The sequence below is a fragment of the Lissotriton vulgaris genome, chromosome 10, assembly GCF_964263255.1.
Source record: "Lissotriton vulgaris chromosome 10, aLisVul1.2, whole genome shotgun sequence".
In the NCBI taxonomy this organism is placed as follows: Eukaryota; Metazoa; Chordata; class Amphibia; order Caudata; family Salamandridae; genus Lissotriton; species Lissotriton vulgaris.
In genome coordinates this window covers 31699569-31722352 of record NC_141698.1, presented here as the reverse complement: position 1 = coordinate 31722352, position 22784 = coordinate 31699569, and the positions used below count along the sequence as shown (strand labels likewise).

The 22784-nt window shown below is 43.7% G+C and overlaps 1 protein-coding gene across 1 annotated transcript in view; it reads right to left on the bottom strand.

Moving 5' to 3' along the window:
• WAS (WASP actin nucleation promoting factor) overlaps positions 1–22784 on the bottom strand; it is a 113913-nt gene that overhangs the window by 76281 nt on the left and 14848 nt on the right. The window lies entirely within an intron of this gene.

Below are 22784 nucleotides of genomic sequence, written 5' to 3'. Positions count from 1 at the left end.
CCTGAATAATTTATTTTTATATTGTAACCAATGTGTTTCGTTCTTTGGAACTTCTTCAGGGCTACAAATAAAAATACATATTTTTCATATTACACATATGTTTACAAGCATCAACTAAAATCAACTAAACAATGCATAAAAGTAATCTGCAGTGTATTTGAATGATTTTTGCAAAAATATAAATAATAAACTTTATGTTGTGAACTCATTATTTTGCCAAGGCTTGCTTGTATGCATGTTGATTTTTGGCCATTAGCCTTTTCACATATTACTTTCTTTCCCGCCCCTTATTCATTTGAAATGGTCTACAAAATGGTCTGATGTTGATGTATTTGTATTTTGTATCTGGGTTTTATATCGCGCCAAATCACCGACAGGTCTCAAGGCGCTTCTGACAGAGTACAGCAACAAAAAGTAGGGTGGATAAGAATACAGATTACCGGCCTATTTTACAGGGAAGCAAAAGCGTCCCTGAAAAGCAGTGTGCATAGCAAAGTACTGTTTTAAGTAGGGTTTGAGTTCCAGCAAAACTCCGCCGTGTGGCAGAGTTTTTTCTCATGTGTGACGCGCCAACACTAAGATGGCAAGTGAGAATCTCCATCCTCTAGCGTGATCTTCGGGCACTCAAACGACTCCCGGCGAGACTTCTTAACGCAGGTTATGGCAGCTCACAAGCGTTCGCGTTGAGAAAGATGCCTGTTGAGTAGAAAATCTACTTGAGTGACTGAAAGAAACAACATCTTCTGGCACGCGGCATGGTGCCGTTTGCGCTGATTTTACAGCCCAGAACAAGCTCCTAGTGCAAAAATTCAGCGCAATGTGCCAAATTCTGCCCGCTCGCGGAACTCTGCGAGTTTTTATGTATCTCCTCGGAATTCGGCTGAGTAAACATTTTTGCCCACCCCTAATTTTAAGGTAATATATCAATCCTTCTGTTGAATGAGGAGATTTTGATGTAACCTGGACACCAGGGTATATGAATTTGCAATGTTAGATTGTTTGGTTGGTTTTAATTGTTGCTTGTACATATATGTGCAATTTGGATTATATACACTCCTGTGGGATGGTGGCCGTCCACGTATTGCGCTGAATACCCTGAAGAGAGGGATATGCAATAGGGGAGTAGGAATGATATACATAAGGAGGTAATATTGGGCTTCTAACCTTGTAGCCCAAACAGATGGTCATGAGTCACTTCAAGAGCCTTCGTTGTATAATGAAAGGCACGACACGGGAAGAAGAGGACACTTGGGTGTCAGCCATAGGAAGGGGTGATACAGCTGAATGCAATGGCGACCATGATTCATACATGGAAGAAGTCCACGGATCAGTTGAGATGGAGGGGCTTCTGAGAAGAGCATACCCTGATTGGTGCATTGATCTACTGCCTGGAACTGGTACACCATCAGGTTCTAAGGCGTGGGTGCGGGTGGGGATATCAACGATGGGAGATCTTTGGGAGACGGAAAGCCGGATGTCCTTCGAGCAGCTCCATATCGAGTTTGCATTAGTCAGTACAGACAGACATAGATACATCTGTTTCACATGTGCCCTACACAAATGTGCAACTCTCATGGGGATGTCCTGGAGAAAGGGCCCTTTCAAAGGAAACTTTCTGTTGCCCCCTTAAAGACTAAAGCAAGATCTCTAGTATACAAGACATTGCTGAATCACGCCTTGTTTGACCGGGGTCAGACGGGCAGGGCGGGGCCTGGGTTCAATGGATGACTCGGACTGCACCAAGCGCTCATGCACCCTAGGGAGGTTACAAGTATGTCCAGCTCCCGCCTGGTGCAATAAGACACATATTCTCCTTTTTATAATGGACCGGGCAAGTGGCAATAGGTGGCTACGGAGATTCGACCTACAAGGTTATTTATACATCTCGTTATGGTTATGCCCTAGAATTGACACCTTCTGGAAATGTGTTTATGAGGCGCTATTGGCCGTCATGAAAGTAACTGTACCAAGGGGGTGTACAATCTGTTGTTCTGGGACTGTGGGGTGATAACCCCTCACCCAAATATTCAAAATTGTTAGGGAACTTGAGATTTGAAGAGATGAAAAGAGACATGGCAAACCTATGGGGCAGTCACAAGATGCTGTGGTTTGGGAAGTGGTGTGCAGCATGGCCTGGTGACTGGGAGCTGCAAGGACTACCCTCAGCTCTGGGGCAAATTCTGAAATATTGTGTAAAATATATAGGCCTCATGGCAAACCAAACCGGTCCAACTGAAAGGATACCTTCACAGGGAATTTTAAATTGAAGTGGACCTCACAAGTTTACACACCCACATCCAATTTCATAGCCTTCTTCAACAACCACAGTCTTTCAGAAAAATACGAGACCCCACACACAGTAAGGGATGCACCTTAGTTCTCATTATTGCCCCAAAAAATCATTTAAATCTAGACTCACCCAAACAACCATTGGTCTAACCACTCCCCAGTTCATTTCACAAAAAAACGCGCTTTATGCCTCATATGGGTATGGAAATATCGAAGCAATAAAATAAATGCATTCTCCAGTCAAGGTCACGTGCTCAATAAACAAAACGATGATGATTGACCTGGGTTAGTGGTTTGCAACTATTCAAGTGCAATATCTTCAGAAACATTATTTACACCCTAAAAACAATGAAAACTGCAACACTCCAGAAACAACAAAACGTCTATGGAAATAAGCCACAGTCCTAGGACATTATGACAAAACACCATTCAACATCCTAAATGAAGCAAGGCCCTTTCAATGGAAAAGGAAACTATAAAACTGATACTTCAAAGAACTAAATAATGAATGGATGAAAGTTAGCTTGTTTGAGAGAGATTGGAGGAAAAACAACACAACATCTCACAAACTCCTTTCAAAATCAAGAAAGCACAACTACAAGCGAAACATACTCAAAAGCAAAGCAGATCAAAGAGAAACAAGAGAGAACAAGAGAAACAGACTCAAAAACAAAGCAGAACAAAGAGAAACATGAGAGAACAAGAGAAACATACTCAACACCAAAGCAGATCAAAGAGAAACATGAGAGAACAAGAGAAACATACTCAAAACCAAAGCAGATCAAAGAGAAACATGAGAGAAAATGAGAAACCTACTTAAAACCAAAGCAGATCAAAGAGAAACATGAGAGAAAATGAGAAACCTACTTAAAACCACAGCATATCAAAGAGAAACAAGCAAATCATACTCAAAAGCAAAGCAAGTCAAAGAGAAACATGAGAGAACAAGAGAAAAATACACAAAAACAAAGCAAATCCAAGAGAAACAAACATGAGAGAACAAGAGAAACATACTCAAAACCAAAGCAGATCAAAGAGAAACATGAGAGAACAAGAGAATCATACTCAAAACCAAAGCAGATTAAAGAGAAACATGAGAGAAAAGGAGAAACATACTCAAAACCAAAGCAGATCAAAGAGAAACATGAGAGAAAAGGAGAAACATACTCATAACCACAGAAGATCAAAGAGAAACAAGAGAATCATACTCAAAAGCAAAGCACATCAAAGAGAAACAAGAGAGAACAAGGGAAACATACTCAAAACCACAGCAGGCCAAAGAGAAACATGAGAGAACACGAGAAACATACTCAAAACCACAGCACACCAAAGAAAAACAAAAAATAACAAGAGAAACATACTCAAAAACAAAGCAAATCAAGGAGCAACAAAAGAATCATACTCAAAATCATAGCAGATCAAAGTGAAACAACAGAGAACAAGAGAAACATACTCAAAAGCAAAGCAGATGGAAGAGAAACAAGACAGAACAAGAGAATCGTACTCAAAACCACAGCAGATCTAATACTGGTCCCACCAAGAACAGAGACAGAAACCTGTTCAGACCTAAACAAACACTCTGCTTCCCTACAAGTATATAGTCTGTGCCTGTGGAAACCTGTGAGGAGTTTACCACTTTCTGTCAGATGGAAAATCATAAACATTAAAGAAGAGCACCTCCCAGATAGCTTTGATCACAATGTTACCCTAAATCAAGGAAAAATGTAGCTTTATGATCAGAATCTGAACCGATCTCGCGTCGGCTCTTGAAAAGATCATCGTTAACACAAAACCTTCATATTACTCTACTGACCCGATGCCTCGCGACCGGGCAAAGAAAGAGACCATATTTGCCTCATCTGGTTGAAAATAGTCAACTGCTTACAAAGAATGGTACAGACCAGAATCTCCAATAAAGCCCCTCCTAAAAAACCTACAGCTAATGAAAACAAGCAGAAAATTTCCATCACATCAATTACCTATCCTTTGTGGCTAAACTAATCCAAAACCAAGTTACATCTCAGCTGAAATTTTTCCAATCAATCAAGCTCCCAGGAGGACACAACCAGTGTCTGCTAAGGCAACCGAAACACAACCCGCTACTCTAAGGCTTGCTGGTGGCATACACAACATATTTGGCGGTGATGAACAACTGGCCCATAATACTAGTCGACCTGTCAACAGCCTTTGACACTGTCAATCATGACATCTTTCTAAAGACTCCAAATGAATGAATGGACATGGAAGAGAATATCCACAGACCAGACATTCTTAACTCAGTGCCCACCTGTCACAGGACCTCCCGGTCACAGTGATGGGGCTAAGCCCTAATTAGGTCTGGCTGCCTTTATTGATATTCACTGCATGGTGGAGCTGGAGAAGGAAAAAGAAAAAGATCCTGATGTGCAGGGAGAAAACTCCCTGCATGCAGAAAACTCTCTGCACCGATAGTCCTAATTTGGAAGTTTGAATGAGAAAAGCAAAAAAAAAATGCTGAGCAGGAAAAAAAACCATAGTGCTCGCTTGGCGTTCTGATGTGCCTTGAGGGCATCCACCGCACAAGTGAAGCACTCTAGGCCTGGATATACCTGGAAAGTATTTATAATTAAGGTGGGTGGTCCTCCACCAAGAGGGGGCAGCAATGGCTTCTGTCCTGGCAGGGCATATCAGATCCCAGATAATGCCAACACTGAATTATTCGTCTTCTCCCAAAAGGAAAAATGCAAACTCAATTACATCTGGCTCCGCGCCCTACACAAGACTTGTTTCAACCTCAAAATTCTAGACTCAGACAAGTACCTATGGTTCACCCCTCTTCAACCAGGATAGCTTGATTCCAGTGGCACAGTGAACCCAGGACCCACGTCTGGGCATACCTGGCACACTTAAGTCGAGAAAGCAAAAGACACACAATTGATGGACGGAATGAAGAACAAATCAAAACATTCACCCCCAGTCAAGAGATCTGGGTTAAATCCATCATTCCTTTGCTAACCATGCCACCCCAGTTTAGACCTGGCCATGCGCAAATCAGTCTTGACACTGTGCCTCATGGGAACAGACCAGCCCGAACTGCCAAGCCAGGTCCTCCCTGGACCGGAAACAAGCATCTTAGGACCGGTTTCGGGGGTTCACCCCTCTTCAGCCCTATGTAGGAAGGGTATGCCCAGACGTGGGTCCCGTGCTCACTACGCCACTGGAGTCAAGTTATCCTGGCTGATGAAGGCTGATAGCCAGAAACCGGTCCTAGGATGCTTGATTCTGGTCCAGGGAAGACATGGCTTGGCAGTTCGGGCTGGACTGTTCCCATGAGGCACAGGGTCAAGACTAGTTTGCATATGGCCTTGTCTGAACTGGGGTGGGGTGGTGAGCAAAATAACGATGGATTAAACCCAGATCTGTGACTGGGGGTTAATGTTTTGCCAATGTGCAACATTCCGTCCATCATCTTGTGTGTTTTGCATTATAAGCCCAGGGCACTCCATTGTCTCCAACGGAGCTCTCGACATTTCAGTGTTCTTATTCTGCTTATATTTGTTTTTAATCCCACTTTCCCATTTTTGGGGATTTTTTGCTGGTCACCGCTTTAATTGTTTGATTTTCCTTCAATAAGACCCCTCGCTTTCCCTGTATGGAGAATGTCTTGTTCGGCTTCCTGTGCTGTGCTGTCTGTGCAGTACTTTGCTGCCTGTTTTCCTCAGCCTAGTCCGCACTTTACAAACCTTTATAAATGAATGAAATTCTGGTATTTTTTTGTTTTTCCCATTAGCAGATACCCGAATGCAAAGACAAATATGGAAGTGGGTGAATCACTCTGTCACACACCGGCCATTGAGAGGTCACAGGCTTAAGCCCCTTCCTGCATCAAACACCCAGGGAGACAGTTTTGCTGACATAACACATGTGGCCCAGACTAATTTGAACAAAACCTGAGGGTAATGGTGTTCAAAGTTCTCAGCATATTGAATTTGTTGTAGCTGGTCAGAGGGATTCAACAGTACAAGTGCGCCCCAAAAAGTGTCCATTTAACATGGGATGCACAAAGGCAACTTCGTTTGTTTTTTTGTTTTTTTTTAAATCATGAAGGTAAGTCTACCGAGTTCTTTATGGTACAGCAGCTTTTCCATCATTTACTGTGTTTTCTTTTCCAGATTGAAATAGGCCTTGGTTGTGTTGTCCAGGAGAGCATCCTTGATCTTCTGAAATGCGTCGTCTTTTCTCTGGCCCCATGTCCAGCTGGCATCCGATTTAGTCAGGGTCCTTAGCGGCTCCGCTAGGGTTGCTAAATTTGGAATGAATCAGGTGCAGTATGTGGCCATTCCAAGGAACCTGCTTCACTCGGACACCGACGTTGGAGTGGGGGCTTTGATTAGAGACCTGTGATTTCTGTGGATCAACTTGCACCCCTTCTAGGTTAAATACATAGCCGAAAAACTCAATGGATGGTTGGAAAAACAAGCACTTCTCCTTGTGTAACGTGACTTCATGTTCCCAGAGGCGTTTCAGGGTGGCTCGTAGGTGTTTGTGGTGTTCTGCAGCCGTCGCTGAGTGAATGAGGATATCATCACTCACGTTCATGACCTCTTGAAGTCCTAACAGTTTCCCATATTGCATTTTGGAATACTTTGGCTGCTGATGATATACTGAAGTTTAGACGTTTGTACTGATGTAGCCCCAGGTGAGTAGTGAATGTTGTGATGTATCTACTGTCTTCTGACAGGAGTAGTAGGTGGTAGCCGGCGTTTAAGTCGAGTTTTGATAACCACCTTGAGCCGTTAAAGTTGAGTATGATATCGTTCATAGTGGACGTTATGTGGCATTCTTGCTTGATTGTGCAATTCAGGAGGCGAATGTCGATACAGAATCATAACTTTCCAGGCTGTATCAGCTTTTTGGCTATCACCATTGGCACCATATATATATCTTTACTTCCACCGCTTCCTTCTCTTGAGTATTATTAGAAAGACTGTGCCATCATTGCTGTAGTGTCGTGTGAGGTTGCCATGACCGAAGCCTTGTGCCTCCTGGTGGACTCTGTAGAACCGTGACATATGTTTTAGAGCAAAGTGAAGTGAATTTAGGTTTAGAACGTGGAGTTTGCGGTTACACGCAAGAGAATAAAGATGTGCTATACTAAGCTCCGTGTGTGGTGTAGTGTATGGCATAGTTTTTGGTGAGTGCCTGGTAACTTTACATTAATAGTGTGAGTTGGCTTTTCAACTGGAGCTTTAAACATATATCCATAGCAGCCTCTGCAAATCACCCTATTTATCGCCTTTTCAATCTAGATTCATCCCTAAAACCCCAAAACAAGAACATTTCACAGGCCTACTCATCCATAAACACAACTTGGTGCCTAAGGCTTCTTTTAGAGACTTCATCAATGACTACTGCCTAATGCAGTGCATTCCCTTAGATTCATAGTGCCCAACAGGGAATTACCGCTATTTAAGACGATAAAATTCTCCATGACTTTATATGAGATCAGACCAAATCCCTGGCACAGATAGTACCTTAAAACAGCCCTTCTCAAGTTTACTGTAGCCCTCATTATAATTGTTTGTATCTCCCCCACCCGAGAGTTAACCCTGAGTCAAAGATATCGCCAAGGGCCACTCCAACTAGCCCCGTGTCTGTAGGTCCAGAATGATCAAATTTGCAAACACTAGACTTGGTCATTCCAGGCACGGAGACACTGGCCCTGGTTTCACGGCATGCCCATCTGCTACTGGGACAGAGACAGAGGCTGTGAAGAGGAGCACAGCCCAGACACCTGCAGAACCATGGGCGGACACTCAACACTCCCTGCAATCAGGGCCAGGCTTTACCAGTGCCATTTTTCACCAAACCCCATTGAGCAGAAACTGCTGCATGCAAGTATGCCCCTGCCACATTCAGAGCCCCCAGCTAGAGGCTTGGACCAGGGCAAACAGGGACCCTATCTGCCCCACCATCTGCACGGGGGGAGTAGTATATGCTCCCGGCAAGCAGGGAACACTCCTCCCCTGCCCGCAGATGCACAAATCGCCATCTGCTGACGGGATGCACCTCAATCTCTCCCTCATGGCCAAGACGCCCAGTACATGGATCAAGTTCAATGGCTGCATGACTGAAATCACCCACTGGGTGAAGACCAACTGTCTAAAGCTGAACACCAACAAGACCGAAATCGTGATCTTTAGGAAGAGAACATCACCTTGGCATTCCACCTGCTATTCAACAGAACTAGGGCCGACACCCAACGAATCACCCAGGCCAAGAACCTCAGGATCATCATCGACAGCAAACTCAACATGACTGCAACATTAAGACGCTATCTTTCCCAGTGACGTATGTTGAGGCACAGGCAATTCCAGGCAGGAGACAGCTGTATTAAAGCCATGTTTGGTGTAAAATATTGGGAGTCTCCTGCCTGGACCAGCCTGTTGGCATGTATGTTCCACTTGCAGAAGATACAACATGGAGGGACCAGACAATGAACTGCCCCGTACTCACCATACCATACTTACCAACCCCTGACCCACACCTCTCTCTGATGTCCCCCAGCCCGCCACATGAAAATTTCAGCCTGAGCTAAGCAGGCCGGATATATCAATCTATTTCCCCCAGAAATCTGTGAAAAGCCATCCGAAAAGCACCTGGTATTCTGGGTCCGATGATTACTCTCCATTCTGGGGCCAAATGGTTATGGTTCAGGTTCATGGCCCCCTGGTTTTACCGCACCACAAACCTGTTCCCCATATTAAGTGCCAGTGTGTGATCCCATCTTTAGGCTCAGGTCTGTGTGAAGAATGCGGATTTGTGTGACATGGCTGATTTGTTGACGCCCCAGTTACAGTTTTGGTCACTCATTTTAAGGTGATCCCTCCAACCCACCTCCTAAGGGGACAACATGTACAAATAATCACACCCCCTCCCCAGCATCAGACAGTTGAACGGAAGAGCGTGAGATGTCTCGCTGTGGTAACTCATGCCTCCGGCCTGCTTCCTGTGCATCTCACGCTCCGCTGCAGCTGAAGTCGGAAGTGCTCTACAGCGAGTACTTCCTGTTTGTCAGCCCCGCTTTGCTGCGCTGTGCCTGATAAGGCCTCACGGCTTGCACCTTCCCTGTCCCTCAGAAGGCGGGCGAGCAGTCACCCATACTGAGAGTCCACTATCTAGGGGGGAGGTTCTGCGGATGGTGGTGCGGGGGAGGTAAGGGAGACTGAGAGGATTTTCATGACTCAAGGCAGTGCTGGAAAGGGAAAATATTTTAACCGGAAACCCATAAATTGGGGGTAAAGGTCAGGAGCGGTTTCTCCATTAGGGCTCTGGGGCTGCATCCCTCTGAAATTTTTACATGTTTACTGCAAAAAATATTAAATAGACAATTGTATCTCTAAACAAATCGATGTATTTAAGTCTGTGCTGCCTCCCCCAGGCAGCCTGCTCAGCCTCACTCTGAACAATCACCCGGAAGCCAGGCAGTAAGCCAACTTTCAGCAATGTGACCAATGACATAGGGCTTATCTTCCTAAAGCCCTTCCTTCTGTGCATTGGTAGCCTATGGTGGTATCCACTGTAGGCCAGTGACGCTGCCGGCGTCACGGTTCCGGGTATTGCAGGGTGCATTCCTGCGTGAGGCCAGATGTCCGTCATTCACAGGTATAGATCCCACCCTTTCCCATTCGTCACAGGGTAGGAATAGATGTGAGCGCCGTACGAGAGATTCGGCGCCTTGACCTGGTCCTGGTAAGTGATATAATGCTAAGCTTGTATTAAGGATATTTAGTTGAGATGCCGGGGCACGCTGACCTTCCTCCCTGTAAAACCCCAGGCCATGTCTGTAGGTTTCTGGCCCCTTTAGAAATGGAGCTGCTGTATTTGTTCCCCAGCGAAGTTGATCCAAAAGAGGGGCTCAGCTTTCGTTCCCTTGCGAAGTTGCTGCAAATATCTGAGCCAAGCGCAAAGGGAGAAATATGTGCTATGGGTGTCCTGATTTGTGGAATACCAGATTTAAAAAATAAAACATGTAATACCACGAGCTGGTATAATATGGCAACTTGCTGTTTATTAAAATCCTTTTTGATTTAGATCAATTGGCGGAATGTTTATAGAATATTTTATCTCCCCTCTAAACATGTTTGGATGTGAAAGACAATTACACATTGCAGCATATTTGATGTTAATGGTTGCATTATTCTGGGGGGTCTGGAAATGCGCTCTATCTTCTTGCCTTCAACATCATTGCCAAACACATATTGATTTCTAAACAACAAATTTTAATAACATTAAGATAAGGCATGTCAGTGATTTAGTTCTTCTTTGATTTCATGTGTTTTACTTAATCCTGCATTCCTTATGAGTGTTAGCTATTTCCATCATGTTGTGTTTCTGTTTTTTTGTGCATCTTGCTACTCTTGTATACTTTAATTATTTATTTATGTTGGGCAAATACCCCCCTTAATCGCATCGCTGCGGCGGCTTTTCTCGCTGTGTGTGGCTTTTTTCAAATTACCGCGTTACATGACGAGCTCAGCTCGTCATCAGCATCGAAGGGGTTAAAACATACATTAAGTCATAAATACAATAAAACATACTATAAATAAAGAGCTTCATTCCACCAATCATTATCAATGTCAAATAAAATCATGATGATATAAATACATATACTTATTCCTTCTTTTATACTGAAATACTAACATGCTTTAAGAAATCTACATCTTATTCAACAGGCATACAATAAATATATTGATACTGAAAACACAACCCGCTTTCAGTTCTTAGGATTTGAGTGGCATCTGAAAAGCATCTTATGCACAGAAGACATTAAGTAGGAATTATTCAGATTTTCCTCAAGTTTTGATAAAAGGGGCAAAAGAACAAAAAATGCTCTTCAGACTTAATTTGCATACAGGGCAAGGGAGTGAAATAGCCTACTCTCCGCTTCTGATACTAAATGTGTTTACAGGTGAAACAGCCATCGTTCTTGGACATACATCTAGTATCTTTTTTTTAAATAGCCCGACATCTCCTTGGTAATCTGCTCTGGATTATCCCAAGCTATGTCTAAGCGCAGTTTATACATTCGGATCTTGAGGTGTTTGAACCATGTTATTGAACTCTACTTATCCAAAGTTTTGAAATCTGCGAATGCTTGTTTAAGAGGGATCGAAGATTTGCTAGCCCAGAGTCTTATCCAATAAGCCAGTGGTTTGAGGGCCGCGGCGTGTGCAACGCACTTTAAACCTAGATCTGAGCGCATCGATATAAGTGGAGCACTTTGGGGCAGCATGAGCATCGATCATATAAATCTAATCTCCATTTTAACCAAACCCATAGTTTGGTCCATGCCCCAGATCTCAGGACCGTAGAGTGCGGCACCAACCCCTTTTGCTTGGTAGATCTCAAGGGTGGGTGTTATTGGTTGGAATTTAGATCTATTTAATTTCTTCTCCAATGCTGCCCCTGTAAAGTTATCTGGCTCTTCAATATTTGGGGAGCCCAAGATAATGCGTTTGCAAACCTCACTCCCAGATAATCAAAATCCTTGACTTGCTCCAAGCTGGAAGATCTCAGCTTCACTTTCCCTCGAAAACACCTGTGTAGTCGAAAGACTACGAATTTGGCTTTAGTGGCATTCATTTTGATTTCCAAGCCATACTGTTCACAGGAAAAGGAACTGATCGAGTAGGTCCTGCAAACCCATAGGGGTCTTTGAAATTAATACGTATCTTCTGTGAACAGTAGGGCAGGGACTCTTTTGTCTGCCAGTTTTGTAGGGTCACCCTTACATGCATGGAGTGTTTCAATTTCCCATTGATGTAGAGTGTGAACAGGTTTGGTGCTAATTCATAGCCCTGGCAAACTCCCCTTCTGATCTTAACGTGCTCCGTCAATACGCCCTCCTTTCCCATCCCGCTTGCGTATAGTTCTTGCTGTACATGCGTATTATTATGCCAAGCAGGTTGGTTGGCAACGCCATATCTTCGAGCACAGCCAATAATTTCACCTGGGGAATCAGATCAAAGGCTGCTCTCAGGTCAACGAATACTACATACGGATTACCTTTGTTTAACAGTACTGTTTTCCAAAATATTAAAATGAAATAAAACACCTGATCCATAGTAAGTGCACTACTAGCATTATCTATCAAGCTAATTGGTCTACAATTAACTGGGTTGTCTTGTCTCCTTTTTTTGTGGATTGTAATTATTTCTGCCCCTCTCTGTGTTTCCGGTATCTCTGCTCCCTTGGCTATGGCATCAGATATTACATTCAATATAAAGGCCCATACCACTGGCGCAAAGCAACAGAGGTCTACGGGTATCTTGTCCAACCCTGGGGCTTACCCCGTTTTCATGCCATCTATGGCTGACAAAGTCTCTTCCATGGAAAAAGCAACTGGAGGGGCACACTCACTGGCATAGGCTACATTCTGATGGTTCACCTCAGCATCCTTGCCCCCTCTCCTGGTCTGATCAGGGTAAAGATCAGTGAAATATTGTGCTCACATATATGGCTGGATTTAGAACTCTTCATCCCTTACAGCATAGGGCAGTCCATGTGCAAACAAGCCCCAGAAAGCTCTGCTATCTTTCACGATAGAAGCTGTAACCGTTTCTCGCCAGTTACTTTCCTCCCAGTTCTTCTTGGCCACTCACTATCTGGAAGCTTTTGTATTGTTTCCTCGCCTCAACTAAAGCATCTCTGTTACCACTTTTTAAAGTGGCCTTTCGTTTTTGTTTGGCTGTCTGCATTGCTTGTCATACCAGAGTGAGTTTTCTGTTTATAAAGTTTAACTTCAAATTTCTATAGAAATGCACCCTAAATTTATTCCTGAGCTGCGTTATCAAACAAACGCAAAGCACCAATACCTCCAGTGAAAATTCGTGCCAGTGTGTCCACATAAGACAGTACAGTAGGCCAATTAATCTGCCTTTTATTGTTAAAGCAAAAAATTGCCACTTCAACGGGTAAACTAATTTATTGACAATTGAACAGGGGAGTGTCCCTCATTACCAGCGATAAGGCATCCTGGTCACTATCTTTTCTACTGACAGCCTTTATATCCTGTGGATTGGGCCACAAATGCTTCTAGACAGTGCCCTCTTGAAGGTAAACCGGGCCTCCTTGTTTTGTGATGGACGCCCATTGCGTGCACGCAAACCGTATGATAATGTTTGAGATGTAGCTTGTAATGCAACCTTTCACCGTTTCTTTAGAGAGGAGTCGGTAACCTAGAATGCACCTTTCCTTACTTCCGCCTTAGTGAGAGGTGGAGTGATATCTAGCGGGTCAAAGGTTACATTAAAGTTCCCTGCCAGAATAAGGTGACCATCAATATTGGATTTTTTTTCAATTAGTCGTAAAGAGCAGTTAGTATCGGTGACTCACAATTTTGTCTAAGAAAGCGATTATAGTCTTACTGCAAATGACCCAATCGATGAGTTAATATATAGCCCCAACATATCAATGGCCATAAAATTGAGCAATTTGATTTTGCAAACCAAAGATGCGTTTATTCAAATTGCTCGGCCATCCGATGGACGGCCGGCTGACGAAGGATTGGCTTCTATGCTCTAATTTATGCATCCCAATCTATGAATTGGATACAATCCTCGTGTTTCCTGGAACACACAAATATGACATTTATCAATCCATTTCCCCATTCTGGATCTTTCAGTTTGGATTTTAGGACTGCCAGATTCCAAGAAAGCAGCTTAGTCTGTGGTGTAAGATCTGAAATCTATGTGTGGGAAGTGATTAAATGTATCTGTTCCTGATGATTATCCTATTTAATATCTATTTGCATGTCTTCGCTCGCCAAGGTGGGATTCGTTTGATTCATCGTCCCTGACCTCACCTCTCAACTGGATATTAGACAACTTGAATTGAGTTGTACGCTCTAGGTACTTAATATCGCACGCGATTCATCCCCGAAGGGATACCTCGGTACCGAGTCAATCAATCTCAGTAAGATCTACATTAGCTCTTGTCCCTGGTGTTGCAGAAGTAATTATCCTTGTGTCACTGGTCTGCATGTCTTTGCATCCCCTAGCTAAATAATTTGTTGTGGGGAATTGTGTTTGAATTGTATCAAAAGCTCTTGCACTGATCTAAACTCACCAACCTGATCACAAAGCTTTCCTTGGTCATCTCCAAGTGTAGATAGTCCTAATGCTCATTTGGCAAGGAACAGCGCAAGGAGATCAGATCTTACTAATACATAACAGTGTTAATAGTGCCTTATCCAATGAATCACTTTATTCTTTAGTGATTCGTTGTCCTCCTTAGCTCCCGGTGGTAACGTGGGATCGTTAACCATGTACAGTTCCTTCCAGCTAGCTCTTTGTGTCCCGGCCTTATCGAACTTGGCTCCTCCCCCTCTAGTTAATGTATCTTCCAAATTTGTCAATAATGGGGCGCCTTATGGTTATTGCTTTGTTCCAACCTCTGTTGACCTCCATCATGCGCGGTATGTATAGGCTGCGTGGGTGGTGTGAAGTGGGTGTGTCTTTGTTCCCACCTTTGATACTCTCTACCATGCTGGATGTACCTGGAAGGTCTATAGGATGAGTTTACAGTGTCAATTACCTCCCTTCTCTGGTGGTCCCTACCCACTGGTTGTAAGTAGGGACCCGGGTTTGAATATTCGAGCCGTGATTCTTTTCTGTGCGAGTACAACTGTACAGAACCTCCCCGTCCACTCCACCCCTACATTCCACCTCAGAGCCACTCTCCCCCATTTTGCTCTCCACTCCTCCCCCCATCAGAGTCAGCATTACTTCTTCAATTTATTTGTTAGTAAATCAACCTTCAAAAGTTATTGACTAATTTCTTCGCTCGTCTGAACAATGATATCCTTGAAGCCTTTTTTACAGTCATGTTTCATGTCTTCTTTGTTCTAAGTTTTCGAAGCGGGATGTTCCCAGCTCTTTGTTTTGTCTCTGATGGGGGGGCTGCTTGAAATCTCAGAAGTTGTGAAGGTTCTATATCTATTTGTGCAGATGATCTCAGGGAAAATGTGTTGCTTGGCTTCACGACACTCAACCGTCTCCTCATGTCCTTGTAATACTTTATGCATTTCGTTATCAGACTGTGCTCTATTCTTCTTGTTGTCGATGCCTTGACAAACCCTCAACAAACCCTCAACATCTGACCTTTGTTGGGTGGATGAGGGAGTTTGCTCCATGGCACAGATTCATTCCCCCTTTTGGAAATGTCTGCAACCTTCAGGCCTGAGCCTGGGAAGTCAGTTATTTTCCACTTGTTTAAGATTGATTCCAACTCCCCAGTGAGGTTGTCAGCTTCATCTATTGTGCAGTTTTCTGGGGCATGCTGGTCCAGCTGTTTGATATTCACAGTCCCCTGTGGGATTCCCCGGGCTTTCCTTTTACCCATTGCAACTCAAGTGTTTAAAACACATTATGAAGCAGACTGTCTCACCTCAGTATAAGTGCTTCAGAGCACAATTATGCATCAATTCCCCTCTATTACCAGCTACTTGTCAGATATTTGCACGCTATTTCATGAATACGTATAAATACTGGTGTCTGCTTCCCACTTATGTGCAGTCTTTGTATAATCAACCGCTACCTCTTTTTAAGAAGGAGCAGTCACCTCTCAAAGCCCTACTTGAGAAACCAGTTTGCCAAACATTAGCTTCCTATAAAATGAGCACAACATTTCTTGGGACAGGGGATATAAATGGAATTAAGACCCTTTCCATTTCGGTCCCCCTAACCACTGATCTTTAGGTACGGTGGTAGCAGACCTCCTGGCCAACCTAACAAATTCTCCGAACTTTAGAGAGGTGGCCCTGCCCTGCCTCTTTCTGGCTCAGACGGCCTAAGATGGGCCAGATCTTTCCCCGTGCACGTCCCGCACTGCGGCAGATGTTAACCCCTTCGACGCTCATGACAAGCTCAGCTCGTCATGAGTTACGCCTGTCGTACGCTCATGACGAGCTGAGCTCGTCATGTAACGCGTTTTTTTTTTAAACTCAGCGCACAGTGGGAAAACGGCCCGCGCGCATGAGGTTAACACACTTTGAGCGCTCTGATGACTTCCCTGGTGACAGGGGCAGTATGGGAGTTACAGTCCGCACAGGCAACGAATGGGTTTTGAAGTCACAGTGCGGAAATGGTTTGAATCACACCTCTCTTGTAGATCTCATCCAATCAAAATAGCAAACTGTCTCTCTACATCAAAGGCTGTGGCTCCAGGCATCCCTCACAGTTCGATCCTCGCACCACCCTCTTCAATCTTTAATTGGATCCACTCGGAAACCTTCTAAAAAATCCATTATCGCCTCTGTGCTGATGACACTCAACTCTACCTAAAGTTGTCCTCCACACACAACATGTCTATCCTCAACACCACCCTCAACTCCATCCAAGATCGGATGACATCTCATCATCAAATTCTGAATCCCTCAAAAACTGAATTCCCTCTTCTCTCTACCTCACTCTCTCCTCCTCCTGTTCAATCGTGGATGTAGAATCTGAACATTCTTAACAGCAAATCTACCATCGTTGACAGCGCCAAATCCCCAGGTGTCATACTGGGCAAAAAAACTCAACTTACATTCCTTAATTAATACCATGGCCAAGAACGCACGCTATCAACTGCTCCTTCTCTGGGGGATTTGGTGTTTCAATCCCAAGCAAGACCTAAAAACTCTGGTCTAATCATTGGTTTTCTGCGGACTGGACTACTGCAACTCTCTTCTTGCTGGCCTCCCCAAATCGCACCATCCCCTTTAAAATCCACCCTCCATTCAGCAGCGCGTTTCGCCTATGTGGCCAAAAGAAATTATCATATTACACCAGTCGCAGGTTGCAATACTCACGGGTTGGGGGGCTGAGGGGGGTCATGCGGGTTTTCACGTGGGGGGTAGATTTTTTTTTTAACTTACCTGACCGAATCCCGCGCTGTCTCTGTTCCTAAACGGGTCCCACGTTAGGTGTTTTCCTGCTCCTGAACAGGAACAGGAACAGGCATGCGCCCTCCCCTCCGGTAAGCCAATCACAACGCTGCAATTGCCGCTTTGTGATTGGAGTGGACAGCACCCAGCCGGGTGCCTGTAGGGAGGCCATTTTCTTTCAAATACCATTTTATGTTTCTGCTTCTCACACTACGAGAAAGCAGTGGGCGACGCTCCTCTGCCCTAATGGGGGAGCCGCCCCTGTATTACAGCCATACTGATTTCTCTGTGCTGGCTTCCCATTGAAGCTAGGTCAATGTACAAGACTGCCTGCATAACCCATAAAGCCTTACACACCTCCACCTATCGATACCTGGTCAACTACCTCAAAATATCAGGCGGCTCTAGACATTCTCACAATGCTGAACATGTTTTGCTCGAACCTCCAACTTTCAAAAAGGAAAGACTCCTGGCGCAATCCTTCTCATCCAATGGGATTAGAATTTGGAACTTGCTACCTCCAATTCTTCGGATCACCGCTTCCTTCCAGACTTTCAAATCTGAGCTTAGATCTCTTCTCTTCAAAAGACACTTCTATGATTAATTCACCTCATGGTAGGTTACGACCCTGACTGCCTCATGACACTCTTGAATACTTAATTTTTGTAAAGATGTTTTCTGTACTTGTACCTCCCTATTTGAACCGCCTTTGCTTATCTTATGGCCTTGAATGTATCTGTAACTTGTTGTTCTTGTAACTTTCACCACGAGTACGTAGTTGCACCTACTTTCACGCCACTCTCCATATATTTGTAATTTACTTTGTTCTATTGTAAAGCACTCTGACATCACTGGATAAGGTACGCGCTATTTAGAAATGTATACATAAAGAGCAACACAGATACGGTGTCCTGCGCTGCAGGGGATGTTAACTCGCTATAAGCTCTTCTATTCCTCCTCCCTGGTCTCCTGGTGACAGGCAGTCTGGGAGTTGCAGCCCCCACAGGCAACTGGTAGCAGAGTTGTTAAAATATTTTCACGGCAAAAATAAAAGAAAATAAGGTGCATGTGAGTGAGTAAGAGAGTGTAGAGTACGTTTGGGGGCGGTAAAGTGAGGTAGCTGCGAGGAAGGGCATTTGGGGGAGAGTGAAAAGCACACTTTCTGGATAAAGATCTAGCTTTTCTCCTCATTTGGTGTAATTCTGTTCAGCCGCTTTGTCTGTAGTGCTGTTCAATTTCAGTATTAAAAATTGCCATGAGGAAAACACGTTTTGGGACCCCCCTTTTTCTTGGCACCTTATGATGGATCACCCCAAACCTTCCCAGGAAGGAGCTCAAGTGAATGAAATTTTTGGGGGAAATTTTCAAGAGGATTCCTCAAAAAGCATTAAAAGCTATTAGCAAACCCCAAAAATCCATTCCCTATGGAAACGTGGTCATAACTGTAACTATACAGCAGGAACTGTCATTGCGTAATACATATAAAAGTAAGGTGCCCCCAAAGAAAAATTCACTGAAAAAGATTGAAGTGATGTTACAGTTAAGTCTGGAAATAATATCTTACTTTAGTTTTTTGTTTTACTTTGATACTCACTGAAAAACTCAGAGATTAAAGTGACATTATAAATGTCAATTAAAAAATGAAATTTTAAACTAAAAGAAAACCACTGAAATTCACCAGTTATAGTTTGGTGAGCTAACTATAACTTGCACGCCCGCCATGAACGGCTTATGACCTCACCTATTACATCACTCGTTACATGTTGAATAACATAATTGATGACATCACTGAAGACGTCTCAAATGGCATTCACAATGATGTCTGTGTAGTAAGAGTTGCTGAGTATGAACCTAGGCTCTTGGCTTTACTTGCAATAGGTCGCTTGACCCTCAATGGGTCTGAGACTAGAACGCAGTTAGGAGTGGGAGTGCTGTTGTTGTTTGGGGAGATGAGAAGGAATTTGGTTTTATCCAGAATAAGCTTAAGGAAGTGTTGGTAACTTGGAGACCTTCTTTAAAATACTAGTGTCTTGCTCAGATCGGAGTATCATGGGTGCATTGATGGATATTGACACCTAATTCTTCAATATTTTGGTTGAGGGCTTCAACATACTTGGAGCCTTGGTGTACTCCATGAGGAGATGGTGAAGGGTCTGAGGAGAGGTTTCACATCCTACCTGTGCTGGATTTGTCCATCAGGTAGCATCATATCCATTTATGGACTGTACCGACCAATCCCATCCTTTTCCGGGGTATGTTGAAGAAGGTCTTATACTCGACAGTGCCAAAAGCTGCACGGAGGATGAGCAGGATTAGGAGGCAGCACTTTCCATTGTCTACTGTCTTAAATATGTCATTGATAACTCATTGTACTGTCGCAATAACGCTGCACGCTTCTCTGAAGCCCAAAGTGTTTGAGTCTCACCGGTTGCTGTTCTTAATATGATTATTTTGGTATTTGTTGACCACACTCTATAAACTTTTATCCAGGAAAGGTAGCCCTGTTATGGGCTGAAATATTTGAGCTCGTCTACATCTACAAAGCTTTTTTAAAGGTTTTGAATAGACCTTTATTTACGCAGTCCCTCTGCCAGAGAGTTGGTTATGAGTTATTCCCCAGAGAGGGGGCTAGTTGCTAAGATTTTAGCTCAGTAGGATGGGATGAGGTCTTCATCATGAGATGACGGCCACATAGATTTTAGGGTTTTACCAAGTGTTAGTTGATTGGTTAAAATTGATCCCATCTTGAAATGCAGTTTCCTTTTTCAGATATTTCAGAGTTGGGGGAATTCCCCTGAATCACTGGGATTCTTTTTGCTCACCTTTTAGATCTTTTCAGTGTTAGTCACCATCTTCTCTCCAATTCTCTCAATGATTTTCCCTTAGTGAACTTTTCAGACCCATCCTTCAGATGTTTCTATTTTCTCTTTGACAGCAATATTTCAGCCACAGCTGAAGTTACGATGTTTCTACAGTCAATGTCTCATATGTTTACATCTTTATTGTCTAACTTAGAAAGTAGATTATTTGCCATGTTCCTGCTTAGATGTTTTTGTCAACTTTCCTGTCCCAAATGCCTATAAATCATTATGGGACATCTGGGTTGTGCTGTTATGGAAAAATTAGAGAAAGGGATTTTGAAGGGAGGCTGTAGATGCTCTGACAGGTGAACTAAGAGGAGGTTTGTATTATTAATCTCATCTTCTTTGTGGCTGATAGGGTCTGCTGTGGCCCCTTTGTTATGCATGCCCCTTTGTTATGCATGCCCCTTTGTTATGCATAGAAGGGACACTTATTGTGGAAGACTATTTCTGTCAAGAAAAGATGCAAGCGTGTTCGCTGAGGAGTTGGAAGCGTCTCTCAGCGGGACGTGATTCGCATCAGACAAACTCTTAGAAAGTATCTACTCCACGAGTACTTCTTGGAGGTAAGTTGCCTGGGGCGTAAGTAGATGATCCTGCACAGTACGGTAGTTGTTAACTCTCATTTCAGGTTTGAGACATTGAAAGTGGTGGAAGGTATTCCTTTCTGGTAGTTTCAGTAGGTAAGGTGTGTACTTTTCCCAGGTTATAGAGGTTTCCTGCCTTTGTTTTTTCTATCCATTGAAAATGCAGGGATTCAGGGCCAGCTGGATCACAAAAGCATTATGCGATTACCAGATCGCTATTTGGGAATCGCAAAATGCTATGTATGTGGGAATCTGTAAAATGTTTGCAATTCCTTAAGATTACCTAATAGTGAATCACTGTAACATAAATCCATTCTTTCCAATGGGACTACAGGCCCATAGGTGCGGATGGTTTTGACCAAAGCAAAGTCAAGGGTGCCTGGGGGCCTAAGGCCCCCCTGACGAACCCCCCAAAAAAGTGACCTGAAGCACCCCAAAAGAAGAAAGTGTGCACATGTAAAGCACACACATGCCCTAGGGGCATGTGTGAGCTACATGGCACTTCGAAAAATGCATTTTTGTGCATTTTTCAAAGTTTGCACATGGTTATCATCAACTTGAAGTTGATGGTAATTAGCGTTTCCTAAATGCACAGTTTGCATTTAGGAAAGGCTTCCGACATGTGTTTTAGGGATTCGCAAATTGCGATTCCCTATTTTTACTTATTTTATTTTATGAGTTTTATTTAGCGGGAACTACACCCAAGACATCGGGTATCCGAGCGCTTTATATGAACACCAGTTTCATTAAAGAGTGACACATTCATTTTTGTTAGGTACGGGGAGTTTAAGTGATTTGCCCAGAATCACAGGATGTTGAGCGCCGTTGCCGAGACTCTAACCCTGTTCCTCAGCTTCGAGGTCGACCGCTCTAGCTGTATTTGCATTCGCAATTTTGGTAATCACAAAATACTGAGACTGCCTAAATTGCAAATCTAAAAGCCTTTCATTCACGAGGAAAGTCCATTTTGCATAAGCAAACAGCCGAATTTTGCGATTCGCACTGTTTGTGAATGCGAAATGCTTTCATACATCTGGCCCTCAGTTTACTAAGGGTGCAGCGTTTAACTTAACCAGGCTGTTTTAGGTAGTGCTCTCTCTTGCATACCTTTGTGTAGACTTGTGTCTGTGGTTAGTGATGGGAGGGGCAGTCCTCCTCTGTCAGGGCTGTTCACTTCTCCTGTACAATATTTTAGTTTGAGAAGGAGGGGCAATGAACCTCAAATGATTTAGAAGTTCTAAATTGGTCGCCATGAATGTGGGTTTTTGAGGAGGAGAACTGGTTCTCGTGGGAGAATTTGATTTAAATGAATTTGAGAGTGATGGGTCAGAGTTTCAAGAAAAATGTTGCTTGGCGAGATGCCATGCGCGTTTTTTTGTGACCAGTTGATGAAAATGGGGGTTGTTTGCGGGCCGACTTCGATGATTTGTTCAACTTTTGTGGTTTACATAATCAAAAAAATAACTATTTGAAATCAATAAAAGGCACTTGACCGATGTGAGTGTCCGCTTTGGCTGCTGGTGAGATTCTGTTTCATCAATGCCGTTTTGGTGGGCACTCCCGCAGCCCCGGCACGCGGACGGGGTCAAACACGAACCAGCCCAGGACTTCACTACAGTCGCCCACTGGACCACTTGATTTAGTCCTTGGTGTCATTCAAATTCCATGAAACTGCTCAACGTAAGATTGTTGCCTCTGAGGCAAAAGATGTGTCTAGTGCAGCCAGAGATGAAAAACTGCAGTATTACAAAAATAAATGCAGATCCTGTATCGTGCTCCAGCATTCGCTACTGCCTACATCCGGGGTATTTATGCTGGAATATAAGAGGCGAATAAGTTGTGTGTACAGCCCTGCAGGGGACTAGGACAACTTCATGTGCAGGAAGCAGATCAGAGAGGGCTGCAGCATCCCAGGACCCTTTGGCCCTCCATACACAGGGGGTTCCTGATCCTTACCGTTCCAGCCCCCCAGGCGCATCGCTGCACGTCCCTCTTATGGGGCCTGTTGTAGCGATGTCCACAGGACATAAGAATCGCCCAATCCAAACAAAACTGAGAAAGAAAAACTAAAAAATACATAAACAGTCTGGTTGGTGGAACTGAGATAGTTAAGGCCACATAACTCCTCATCATCATGCA